Raw genomic sequence first — 13,903 nt, forward strand, 5'->3', positions numbered from 1 at the left:
ATAAAACTGAGCCTCCATGTTCAGAGACAGTATATATCCCATTACAAGATGCTAGGGGGAAAGGGGATAGGAACAGGCCAATTATGGTTGTTTTTAGCCCACGTGTAAACTCATCCATCTGCCTCTTTAATGAAAACACATATGCAGAAACATGTATTTGGCAAGACAAACAAAAATGGTGTAGGCTTCAAAGTCAAACATACGAAAATCAGATGTTATATTCAGTCAAATATCTTAGTTCCTGAATTATGATGTAAGCATGAGGTGATATATTTTATTTCACCAGCTTTTTATGGTAAATAATTTGGCAATAACACAAACTTTGGCAATAACACAACATTCTTCCCCAGACAGATGGAAAAATTCCGTGTAATTTAAAAAGATTTTCCTACTGCACCAGTAGAAACTGATTTAATAAAAATTATTGACTTTGACATGTTTTTATTCTCTAGGACCAACCTGGCAATGAACACCTATGTCAAAATAAACAAAGACAGATCTGTATTACTTAAAATATCTTTCACTCTTATTTTAGACTATTATAAACCATTGCCAGCTTGAAGTTATTTAATATGCCCAAGATGCTTTTTGCCCTTTACACTGAAGAACTGTGACTGGCATCTATTTTCCTTCCATTGGGAAAGAAAGGTGAAACAAGGCCACACTTTCTGCTCGAGGGTCTCCCTTATGAAGAAATGTGTGAAAGATGCATGTTAAATGTATCATGGATTGCACAAAACTTCAAAAGCTAAAACTGAAAGAGCACCTGATCTGAATCTGGGGGATGGAAAAAGAGGCCAGAGGACGAACCTGGGAGAACGGCAAGAGATAGCTCCAAACTGGGAGAGTGAGCAACAAAATGGCAGATGTGGCTCAGTGTTAGCAAGTGCAAAGTGATGCATTTTGGAGCAACCCTCCCCCCCCCCCCACCCGCCACCACACTTCACATATACGCTGATGGGATCTGAGCTGTCGGTGACTGACCAGGAGAGGAATCTTGGGGTTGCGGTGGACAGCTCATTGAATGTGTCAACTCAATGTGTGGGCAGCTGTGAAAAAGGCCAATGCCATGCTAGGGATCACAAGAAAGGGGTTGAAAATAAAACTGCTAATATCATATTGCCCTTATACAAATCTATGGTGCAGCCACATTTGGTGTACTGTGTACAGTTTTGGTCACCATACCTCAGAAAGGACAATATATAACCGGAGAAGGTGCAAAAGAGGTCAGCCAAATAATCAGGGGCCTAGAACAACTTCCTTACGAGGCAAGGTTACAACACTTGGGGCTTTTTAGGGGAGGTCTGTAATAGAGGCCTATAAAATTATGCATGGGGTGGAGAGTGGATAGAGAGAAATTTTTCTCCCTCTCTCACAACACTAGAACCAGGATCACCCCATGAAACGGATTGCGAAGAAATTTAGGACTGACAAAAGGAAGCACATTTTCCACACAATGTATAATTAAGCTATGGAATTCTTTGCTACAAGATGTGGTGACAGCCAACAGCCTGGATGGCTAAGAAGGGTTTGGATAAATTCATAGAGCACAGATCTATTAATGGCTACTAAGCCTGAGGGCTGCAAATCACCTCCAGCCTAGGAGGTGGGATGCCTCTGAATACCACTTGCAGGGGAGCAACAGCAGGAGAGAGGGCATGCTGGACTAGATAGGCCTTGAGTCTGATTCAGCAGGGCTGTTCTTTCTTATGTTCTTATGACATTAAGGTAAACTGCCATTGCAGCAGTGTCTCTGTATTAGCCCAAGTCAGCATGACTGTGAGGACAGAGTGGAGGATATAATACATGCCTGTGCTTAAGATATACAACTGCCCAGAAAGCATGTCAAAGGAAGGAGGGGAACTAGGGGTACTAGCTCTTTGCCCTTGAGTGTACCCTGAACATGCAGAACCCAGGCACATTGCAGCTGGTATATCTGATCTTTGGGTACTGGCAAATACTCAGTGCCGCAAGCCCTGAGCATCTTCATGTATGCTCCTTGACTTCAGTAAATTTGAATTCCTCTAGTTTCAATGGCACTATCTGAAACAGAAGTCAAAGCTGATACTCTGTTTCTGACCAACCTGTAAGATTCAAATATGGGTGGCTTACACATATGTGCGCGCACACAAACACACACACACACTGCAAAGAGCCAAAAAATAATTAATGACAAAGTAGCACACTGGGAACACAAATTCATGCATTACCGAATACCACTGTCCCCCTGCAAACTCTAAATGCAAACGTAAAAATGTCACCTCCACTGTTAAGTTTCCTTTTTACTTGCACACATGGCCTAGATGATCAACCACGTGCAGTCATGGATCCCAAGCTACTTAAGCCCACACGTTTCTCACACACAGAGCCAGTCCTGGGTGACTTTTAACTCACAAGACAGAAACCCAATTTAAAGGTTGGGCTCAACACTCATACAATCTCTGTAGAATGCACACAGGCAGAGCTAGTCACATGTTATGCTGAATGCAAATACAGTAGCATATTTATCTGTAGCATGCATTAGAGAGACCTGTACCCAGGTTCACTTTTAAAATGAACATAGGTACTGTCATTCGCAGGAAAACATTTACATGTTATCAGGTGCAACATCATGCCTGAATAAGGAAACCAAATTTCATTTTGATGCTTAATCCAGGGTAGTTGCCACTACAGTACTGTCTCACACAACTTGTATCTAAACAAAGGAACTCTGGACTGTTTGGTCTAATGACCGTAAATACAATTACAAGGAACGATGGGAATTGTAGTTCCACAACAGCAAGAGGGCCAAGTTTGCGCACCCCTGACTTAGAGCCAGAACAGATGTTACTTTAAGAATGTGTTGGAATCCTGTGATTGGGACTCTCCATTATTTTTCTTTTACAAAAAAAATTATTGCAGGTGGGCCCAATCCAGATTGGAACCATAGCATGGAAGAGGGTTTTTCAACGCTTCTCCCACCATATTCATATTGAAAACTCTCTCTGCAGCTGCTCTTTGCCCCACTGGCAAATAAGTCCCTGTGAAGAAGGAAGTAGGGCATCTGTCCAGGAAGGGCTGATCCACATTTGACAGTGAGTGGCTCACATTCTACACAGGGTAACGTGGACGGTTCAGCAATGTCTCAGTTCAGCACTTGTGGTGTTGCAGAACAGCCGGTTCCACTGCAACTTAAAATTGTACAAGCACAGTTGCATGACGCTGTTGCATGAAAATTATGGGCATAGCGTCACACAACTGCGATTGTGCAATTTTAAGTAGCAGCAGGACAGGCTGCCCCACAACACCACAAGCAGGGTTTGCACAGTAGTGCAGCAGTTGCTGAACCATCCACATTAGCCAGCACAGAATGTAAGCCAGTATCTGGAAGATACTGCCAACATCTATTATGGAGACCACAAATTACAAATGTTTGGTTGTAGCAAGGTTGGAGGGGACCCTGAGACAAAAGGTGAAGCCCCCTTCACCTTTTCTTTAGAGAGATGCAGAGAAGAGAGCACTGGCAAGGTGTGTGTACCCAGCAAGTACACACATACCCCTGCAGAGGCCCAGGGACATTTGTAATTCCCCGCCCACGCCTTGTTCAGTTGTAGCTTTGCCCCAGTTTGAGATTCATACAAAAGTGGAGACAAGTTATTTCTAAGAGTAATGGGCTGGAGCCCCTGAGGAGTAGGACTGATCATTGCACTAAATTAAGGAGTCTCAACCCTCTTCACACCAACATTCAGAACTGTTTTGGCCACTGAAACTACCAGCCGTGTGTGTGTGTGTGTGTGTGTGTGTGTGTGTGTGTGTGTGTGTGTGTGCGCGTGCGCGCGCATGCACGCACGTGCACATGCATGCTTTTTAGAGCATGGCCAATGTCTTTCCACTGTCAGCTTTTTCCTCTGCAACCATGTAAGCTAAAGGCTTACTTTTCCAAATCAGCAACGGACCACTTGCAAGTGCAAGTAGTAATATGCCAGCAACAAAGCAGAAGCCTAGTAGAGATACGCAGTGCCACTGGGACAAAGGAAGCCTCAGTAGCACTCATTTCTAATATTTAGTGTAGAATCTATTGGAAGCTCATAAAACATTCATCTTCCCTGAATGCCGCTTTCAAAAAATGAAGCAAGAATTCCTGGGATTTTATTCCACCTGCTGGATTTCATGATAACAGTTTATCCTGTACTCTGTGACATGACAACAGCCAAGCATGTTTGCAGAACCTCTGGTTAGAATGCCAAAGGTGATTTAAAAAAATGTGTTGGGAAAACCCATAGTGGTAAAGTGGGTAGATTAGGAGTTTTTATGGCATTACATCATCTAGGTCATAGTGAGAGCCAGGGTGGTGTAGTGGTGAGAGTGTTTGACTAGGACCAGGGAGGCCAGGGTTCAAACCCCCATTCCCTCTAGGGTGACTCTGGACCAGTCACTTATCTCTCAGCCTAACCTACCTCACAAGGTTGTTGTGAGGATAAACATAAACATGTACACCACTTTGGGCTCCTTGGAAGAGAGTAAGATATAAATGTGGAGATACAAATACAATAACTAGCACGCCAAACACCAATTTACATTTCAAGCAGCCATTTTCATTCAGTTTGTTCAGTCTGCAGGGCACGGGTGGGAAGACAGAGAGAAAAAGAGAGGGAGAGAGAAAGCGGGGGGGATGGATCCCCCTTGTATTCTATCCGGCAGGGCACCCTGTAACTACTGCCGCACAGGGGCTAACAAGGAAGTGAGAAGAAATTGTGTTAACATAAAACTTCAGCACTAGTGCAGTGCCAAAACTACGGGTGGAGAACTGAGGCCCCAGAAGCCCTTGCCCCTTGCTGCCTGGTGGGGCAGGGAACTAATGCAGCTGGTAAAAGTAAAGTGTGCCATCAAGTCAATGTCAACTCCTGGCACCCACAGAGCCCTGTGGTTGTCTTTGGTAGAATACAGGAGAGGTTTAACGTTGCCTCCTCCCGTGCAGTATGAGATGATGCCTTTCAGCACCTTCCTATATCACTGCTGCCCGATATGGGTGTTTTCCATAGTCTGGTGAAACATACCAGCGGGGGTCTCGAACTGGCAACTTCTGGCTTGCTAGTCAAGTCATTTCCCCTAAACCTTGATTAGACTGGGGATCTCAGGAGCAAAGCCAGCAGCAGGTCAGGCACAAGTAATCACCTCTGGGGCACGGCAGGCCATTTTCAAAGTACAAGATAAGATCCTATCTAACTATCCCGTTGGCAGGGGGTGCCTGTATCATTCGTGGGCGGGGGGGGGGAACATGGGGCAAGGAGGGGGAAGGGGAAAGAGTCCTATGCCAGACACAGACATCCTCAGGCGACTTTCTCAGGCCCTGCTGACAGCTCGGCCTCAATTCTCCAGGGCTGCTCAGGCAGAAAATCCCCACCAACCCTCCTCCCTCTGCTCCCCCTTATTATTCCAGGCAGAGGCGCTTCCGCAGCCCAGTAAAGACTCAGCAGCCACCACGGGGGTGGGGGTGGGCCGCTTGGCCAGCGGCCGGAATGTGTGAGCCAGGGGCTGCTGCTTCAGTCTTGACATTCAGCGGGGGGGGACGGGACCCCTTGCCCCTGTACCCCACAGCTAAGCAGAACAGAACCCACTGGGCTACCGCAGCAGCGTGCACTGTGGATGCCCCTGTCCCCTTGCCCCAGCTGCCTGAAAATCCCCCAACAGATGCTGCAAGCCCCCAAGCAGCCAGGAAAGCAGCCCAAGAGTCAGGAGCCGCTGGCAGGGGCTGCTGTGCAAACAAAGGCAACGGCAAATCCAAGGACAAAACATAATGTCCTTAAAACGAGCAAGTGAGTGTCTGGCACTGACTTGTGGAAGGGTGTTGGGAAGTGCCCGCTCCCCAAGGGGGGAAAGCGCACACACACGCACACACACACACACGCACCCCTCAGGCAGGGTCAGGGCAGGAAAGAGAGTTTGTGAATGAATTTCCTTGCCAGTGAAAAAGATAGTCACTTCAAGAGCCCAGCACCTTCACTCTGCTTGGTACCCTCTTCCTGATTCACTACATCTCTCCCTAGGGAATCAGAGTTCCCATCACTATCATGGGGCTTCACATTCTGCTGCACATGTCTGTTGACCATATAGTCATGCCATTATCTAACATCACTCCAGCAACTGAGAGTCCGCTGCACTGTCTGAACAGCAGTTCCACTGCAAGCAGCCTGGAGGGATGCTGTACCTGGCTGGAGTTCAAGCCTTGTCCATCCGGACTCAGGAAGCAAGGGGACAGAGCTATTTTTCTCAGGTCCAGCTCCTCCCCACATCCTGGTGTTTGCACGCTGCATTAAGATGGCCCCATTTGCAGAGGCCACCAAGTCAAAGTTGGAAAGATTCCTAATGGAATCCTAATGGATTCCTAATGGGAAATATGGCCTTAAACCTTCCCCCACAAAACTTGCATACTAGGATTCCTAAAATCTTGACATTGGCTGTCATCTATCCACTTGGATGTTCTTCCCATCCCTGGGCATTTTCCAGATTACATGCTACAACAGGGGTAAAATGCTTTGGCTTGGCAGGATCGTATTGAAAACGATCCCCAGAATCTCAAACTCCTATAACAGGAAAATGCGGCTTTTTTGCGATGACCTGCAACGTTGCAGGACTAGAACACAAGGATAAAATCTGAAAGAAGGCATCGGAAATGTGAACGGCACCTTGCTGTCACTGGAGGGACTGCAGTGTCACAACACAGGAAGTACGGAAGCACACTTAGCAGATAGGTAGTGACACTGTTGTAGGGTTTAATCTGGAAAGTGCCCTGTTCTTTGCATCCAAGGCAAATCTAGAGGCAAATCTAGAGGAATTCTTGCTGAATTCCATTCAGCAAGAATGGAGACAAAATGCTTCAAAGCTGGGCAACATGACACAGTGCCTAGAAGCAGAGTAATATCCACTTGAGACAACAGCTTCCTATCCCACCACCATCTTCCCACTATCTTTTAGTTCTCCATTTTGGCTTTGAGTACTTTACCACAATGGTCAAGGTATGCAGGCACAGCTTTGTCCTAGCCTAGAAGATACAGGCACTCCTGAATTTTGCCCTGTGGCCCTATGTTGTGCCTCAAGCTCCCCAAGTTTTGTCAATTAAATTTGTCAAATAAATTAAGAAAATAATAAATAATTAGTAGGAATTTACTTTAGCTACCCACTAACTGGGGGGAAGTTATAAAATAAAATATTTCTCTTTCTGATATGACTTTTTGCCAACTACTAGCATATCAAAAAATGTCTTGAAGTTAGCATGTGGCTAGGATTCTTTACACTGCAAACTGGCAGTCACAGATAATCCCGACTTTGGACGAATGGTTACTAAAGATATGGGAGTATGCTTCAATGGCTAAGGTTACCGCTTATTTGCAGAATAACTCAAATGTAACATTTGTGGCAATTTGGGAGCCTTTTATAAGTTTTAATATAGCACAGGGTCTACGTCCACATCCAAGATTCGGTTTTTCTTAAAACTGAGAGCCGAGGGCAGAGTATTAGTGTATCATGTAATTACTATATTACCCATATCCCTATCTTTGCCTTTCGTGATATTCATTGAGAGGGAAACGATTACTATTAAAAGGTGAATGTGAAATTTTGGATCGTCATATGAAATACATATGTACACATGAAATATGCCATATGTAGCTGTTGGAAGCTCAAGAGCAGATAATGTCTTTTCTTCTTGCTCTACTTTTAAATAAAAACCTTGTGTGTGTTTTAAGTTAGCATGTGGCTTTTAACCTGCAGTGGAAAAAGAGAAAGGGTAGCACCCAAGCTGCAGAAGAAGAAAAGGACACAAACAATACATGGGATTTATTATGCAAATAGAATCTTAGATAGATAGATAGACAGATAGATATAGAGCAAGCATTTTGGTGAAGAATCTCAATCAGAAACAAGACTAGCAGATCATTCCATTTTGCAGAAATCTAAAGGATGAAATGTTTTTGTGCCTCAATGGAGGTTCATAATCAAAATGCACTGGGCATATAAAGATTATATCTCCACAGTAAATCCCAAATACCAGTTGGCACACTGTTAGAGTTTGCCTCCTCTTTCCCTTTTACCCTGAAGGGGCCAGGATGTATATTTGACCTTTAGATGGGAGTTGGGGGATGCTGAACTGAACTGGTTTTATAATTAAAATTTCTCCAGCAAGAGGAAGAATTATCTGATTATCTGGTGCTTTTGGTCAGACGAGCAAGCTTTAGAGCTTCATCATTCATGTTTCAACAGAAGTTCCCTCTGATATGCCAAAGATAATCATCTCAGTACACTGCTTTGGGCTCCTTCGAGGAAGAGCAGGATATAAATGTAAAAATACATAATTAAAACATGTATCAAGTATAGGTTAGATAACATGCACTTACTTTTCTATTCTGACTATCCATAATAAGATACTGTTTTGTTTATTATGATTGAACATATAGTACTGCCTTCTGGGTAGGACACTAAGGTCCTATACTAGTCAATTCTGAGAGATCCCAAATCTTCAGAAGCAGCAAATGTTTGGAGCTCTTCACATGACCAATTTAATATCAGCTCAGAGATCATGTAAACAGTGATGCTCTTACCCCTGGACTTTGGGGCCAAAGTCCAGGGCCTCCATACACTCTGAGGGCCCCCCAAATCCTCTTTAGATTGTCCCAGCTGGTGTGGTTGCTGCTGGCTTGAACTGTGCTGGGCGGCCAAGTGTGATTATGACCTGCTCCGGGTGCTTTAGAGACAGAGGAAGAAGTGGGGAAAGAAATATGTGGGATGGGAATATGTTAAGTTACGTGTTGAAATGTTTCTGCGAATGCATATTTGCATAAATATACCTATTTTATATTACTACATCCTTGTGAGTTCAGTTGCTATTTGTGCCCTCCAGAACCCACTTGTTAAAAGTACTGTGTTTGTCATGCGGTGTGTGTGTGTGTAGGGGGATGATGCTTAACTTGCAGTGGGGGCGGGGGGCGGAGGGGTGGCTCCAAAGGCCTTTAGGTCCAGGCTTCAAAATTACCTAGGTGCACCTCTGTGTGTAAACCTAGAAAATTCCCCTTCTGCAGTGGGCAATGTGCCTACCCAACATGATGCCAAGATCCATAATCTTAGATTCGTACTCAGCTTCATGATGTTGGCTTCATGTCAGGTTGGCAGCCAGAGATTGGGGAACAAATCTGGGTTTACACAATCACCCTATGGGAGTGTGCAGTGCACACTGAGGGAATCTCTAGATTTTCACAGAGCCAATATTACATAGATTGTGTGAGGATCCCGTTTTAATTCTCGCGGACTTCCAGGGCTCTGAGTTTGAGGTAGACACTACTGCAGTGCCCCTAAGACAAATAAGGCAGGCAAAGGCCTGGCAAGAATATACTTGCAGTTCGCAGCGCTAGCCAAGGAAATGCAAGTGGAAACACCTTCATGCTAGTTTTGGGAAGCACTGGGGCTTACCTGGAACACTAGAGGGACCCCATGGCATCACAAACACCCACACATCTGGCTTTTGAAACTTTGATCAGTTCCACTAAATGGATGCCACCATTAGGTGAGCGGAGATGACACAGATGGCCTCACTCATGGCTCTGTGCCCAGCTTGCTCTATCTCCCGCAGTGCCTGAAAATGTGTAGCCTTCCACTTCAACATCAGACTGATACAGGCCACTCCAGTTTGGGTAGAGGTAAATAGCAGAAGAGTTGGCACTTCAGGGCTCAGGAGGTGTCTGGCTATTACAGATCTCAATCCAAAGAGTAGGCCTCCAGGACCTCTGGGGGAATGGTGGATACAAAGAGCACACATTGTTCTCCATGTAGTACAAGATTTAGTACAGATATTACTATCCAAGCCTGATTATCACTATAACCTCTGGATTCCTCCACATGTGCCCCAGTTTCTGCACCCTCTAATTGCCTTTTTCTCCACACAACTGCCCTTCGAAAGCCAATGCAGAGCAATGGGCTGGGCAGCTGCACAGATATAGGGACAAGCATCCTACCATTTTGGGGAGCTGTGCACACTCCCAATTTTCGGTCATGTGCAAATTAAAAGCTAAGTCAGGAGGGGAAGTGATTGTGTGGGAGGCAGCCACAGGCTCTGACAGCACGGTCCTGCCTTTTACACTTTTACCCAGCATATTATCAGGGTAGGAGGAAACGCTGTTGGAGTCTGCACCCACCTCCCATACGATCACTTTCCCCTCCTCCAACCTAGCTTTTAACTCATACACGACCAAAAATCAGGAGCGCACACATATACCGAAGAGGGATAGGACACTTGTCTTGCGCACTTCATGGTCATGTAAATAAACCTATAGTTTTACAAATCATGGAATTAGTACCAAACAGCTGAATCCAGAGGGCAAATTCATGACACTTGTAAACAAGCAACTAGATAGGGAAGAGATGGACACAAGAGGCTAATCTCATTCAGGAAAAGTATTCATCCACTCACAGTTTCATTAACATCTTGCTCTGCATTGCCCATATTTACACATCCTTCTGTTGTGTTTAGTGACCTATAAATGCATCATGACACAGAATTCCAAAAAGGGTCAGAGAGCAGGGGTGTAGCTATAATTGAGTGAATGGGTTCAAAGAACCTGGGCCCCCCAGCTTCTGAGGGCCCCCCAGATCCACCCCTCCCTATTTTCTTCATTATCTCCCCCACACCAAAGGGCCCCCTCTCCCCCAGCTACACCCTGTTGGAGATGATTCTTTTCAGGAAGAAAATCCCAGTCACTCACTTGGACTAATGCTCACTTGGGGAAAGAGAACTAGCTGAGATGGAGATGGAGCATGGGACACAGGAGGGGGACAACAGGTTCCTATAACCCTCTGACCACCCCAATGTGTGTCTCTTCCTGGAAAGGTTTGTGGTTTGCAGACTGGAACATCCCATGCCAGAGCGTTTTTGGTTATTTAGTCGCCTTAACAAACAAGGTGAGAGGATACCCTTGTAGGGAAGCTGTCCCCAAATAATCATCAATCCCCCCAAGAGGAAGGGCCTTGGGGAACTGCACTGTTCCTTCCATTGGGGAGAAGCTGCTGGATCCAAGAGGCTATTCCTGTCTTGGGATAGTGGATTAAAGGGTGATGGGTTTATGCTGCTATTTCAATGATGTCTAGGCAGCTTGACGAGGGGATTAGCTCCTTCTCTATGGCCAGAAAGCTCCAGTAGCTGCCCCAGTGACCTAGACACCACACATTCTGGATGAAACCAGCCCAGAGTTTCAGCAGTAGGTGAATGGAGGGGGCTGCAGGTCAGGATGGAAGGGCATTTCTGATATGTTCCATTCCTTTCCTGTCCTAGTGGCCTCTATAAACATCCTCTTTTCCAAAACAACACTGGGCTCCCAGAACTGGTTAAAGTTTGACTCAGAATATATTTAGTAAGCCAAGGCTATGCTGCATCCTCACTGCTGCACACCCTGTCCCTGTTCCCTGACACAAATTGGCACTGACCAAGGGCTTCAGAGTTACAAGCAGGAGCCAGAGAGCTGGATAACGGCATAAAAGGGTGTCAAGAGAAGAAGCTAAGAATGTGCAAAGAGTTTGCATTGTATGTAGAAGGAGCAGCATGATGTAGTGCAACAGGAGAAGCCATTTTTGCGTTTGTACAAGTGTAAATATGCACATATATTTGCAGGCCTGCTGGGATGCTCCCTAAAGCAGTATGTACAGTCCAGGACAGCCTTCTGCCAGGCAAGCATAGGAATCTTCTGCACACACTCTTTGCTATCTGGATCTAGCTGTTCTGGGATGCAATACAACACAGACTAGCACTTCAACTGCCGGTCCTATGTGACCAAGCAAAGAAAGTGGCCGGAGGCAAGAGAAAGAATTAACACCCATCTAAGCCCCCACCCACAAAAGAAGGTGGGTGAGCCCATGGTGCCAAAAAACTAAGTTACTCCAAAAATGCCTGGAACATTTTGCCCTTTTTCACATGCAATAATACCTCCCCGCCCCCCGCTTAGAATACTCTCAACCTCAGTAAGATTCATTGGTTCTTTGTTAACCAATGAATCTTCTTGAGAAAGGTTAACAGAATCCTAATTAAAAATTCAAATGATATTATTAGGAACATAGGAAGCTGCCATAAACTGAGTCAGACCATTGGTCTATCTAGCTCAGTACTGTCTACACAGACTGGCAGCGGCTTCTCCAAGGTTGCAGGCAGGAATCTCTCTCAGCCCTATCTTGGTGATGCTGCCAAGGAGGGAACTTGGAACCTTCTGATGCTCTTCCCAGAGCAGCTCCATCCCCTGAGGGGAATATCTTACAAGTGCTCACACTTCTAGTCTCCCTTTCATATGCAACCAGAGCAGGCCCTACTTAGCTAAGGGGACAAGTCATGCTTGCTTCCACAAGACCAGCTCTCCTCTCTTTCATTGCCTTCTAAAAAGTACAAAGAGCTTGAAATTCATCTGGCATTATCTGGAGTAATTTAATGTTGGCTTTTGATTCACCCTCTTTCCTCCCCCCCACCCCATTCTGTGTTACCACCTCCTTTCACCTCGGCTGTGTGTATTTGGATCATGTTCATGTCAACTGGACTGCTTTTATAAGACTGCAAGTGATCTACAAGACTGCATTGTGAAGGACAGCATCATGTTTATATGACCTCTTGGACTGAAACTGTATGAGAAAATGCCATGTATATCACAGACTGAGTTATGCTATGCTGTACACGCAAAAGGAAGTATGTTCTTCTATGCACGTGAGAAAGCAGTGCTTGCGTAAGTGAAACTAGTTAATACAATTTGAAGAAAAAGCCTAAAGCAGTGCATGAGAGGAAGCACGCACGGGGATATGCAAGTCTGCCTTTCAAATGTTGCAAAAGAGAAGACCTGTGTTCTTTATGGATGGAGTGCAAAAGATTCTTGTGGTGTGTGTGTGTGTGTTGCAGCTATCTTCGTTCCTTTCGCCCATGTTTCCCAGGCCTGAAGCTGGCGCGGTGCCCCCTGGCTGGAGTGCAGGCTATTTCAGGCACCTCCAGGGAGCCTTGTTCTAAGTAAATGCAGAAATCCAAAACAAAAAACAGTGGAGTGTTCTACCTGCTGAGGTCTGCACATTTCCTGGGCAAGGCTTGGGCATCTTATGGCACCTCAAAGAGCAGTGGAATTCTGGAAAAGGTCCAGGCAGTGGCAAACTATGCCTGAGGAAGGCAAATCCTGCCTTCTTCTTCCCAGGGCATTTGAGGAAGAGGAAAAGGGTAGAAGTGTGAGGCAACAGAGCAGCAAAGCCAGTGTCTGAGGTTCCATGACAGTCCATGACAAATGCAAATACCTAATATATCCTCACCCACCCACACCAGGGCTGGGCATGCCCCAGTACTCAGCCCCAACCTCTTGTATGTCCACATGCATACAGACCCCACCCCCCGCTAACTGGGCAAAGAGGCACCTTTTACCGTGGTGATGCTCTTTATTTAGCAGGGGGAGAGTAACTGGCCCTATCCACCCCCAGCACAGTACTTCCAGTGACTGTTGCTGGTGTGTGTCTTATGTTTCTTTTTAGAATGTGAGCCCTTTGGGGACAGGGAGCCATCTTATTTGTTATTTCTCTTTGTAAACCGCCCTGAGCCATTTTTTGAAGGGCGGTATAGAAATCGAATTATTATTATTATTATACAGACCACATAAATCTGACCTCTGCAGACCCCTAATGGTGCAGTCCCATTGTAGTAAGACCTGTGTTCAGGAGAACTTCCTCCACTCTTCATCTCCACTCCCCCTATCAAACAACATTTGGAATTAGGGCAAATGCTGGTTATGGTGCTCAGGAACTACCCCACCTCCTGCCAGCTAATGAGGTAGGCGTCATAATGGGGGAGTGGAGCACAGCAGTTGAGAATTGTGATTAGCAGAGGGACCTATACATAAGACATGCTGACTCCACTCCAAGCACAATAGCA

At 45.6% G+C, this 13,903-nt stretch overlaps 1 protein-coding gene across 2 annotated transcripts in view; it reads right to left on the reverse strand.

Annotated features, from left to right (window-relative positions):
• Positions 1-13,903, reverse strand: part of SLC6A9 (solute carrier family 6 member 9) — a 65,056-nt gene that overhangs the window by 42,919 nt on the left and 8,234 nt on the right. The gene's annotated exons all lie outside the window — the stretch shown is intronic.

Source organism: Hemicordylus capensis, chromosome 4 (genome assembly GCF_027244095.1).
Source record: "Hemicordylus capensis ecotype Gifberg chromosome 4, rHemCap1.1.pri, whole genome shotgun sequence".
Classification (NCBI taxonomy): Eukaryota; Metazoa; Chordata; class Lepidosauria; order Squamata; family Cordylidae; genus Hemicordylus; species Hemicordylus capensis.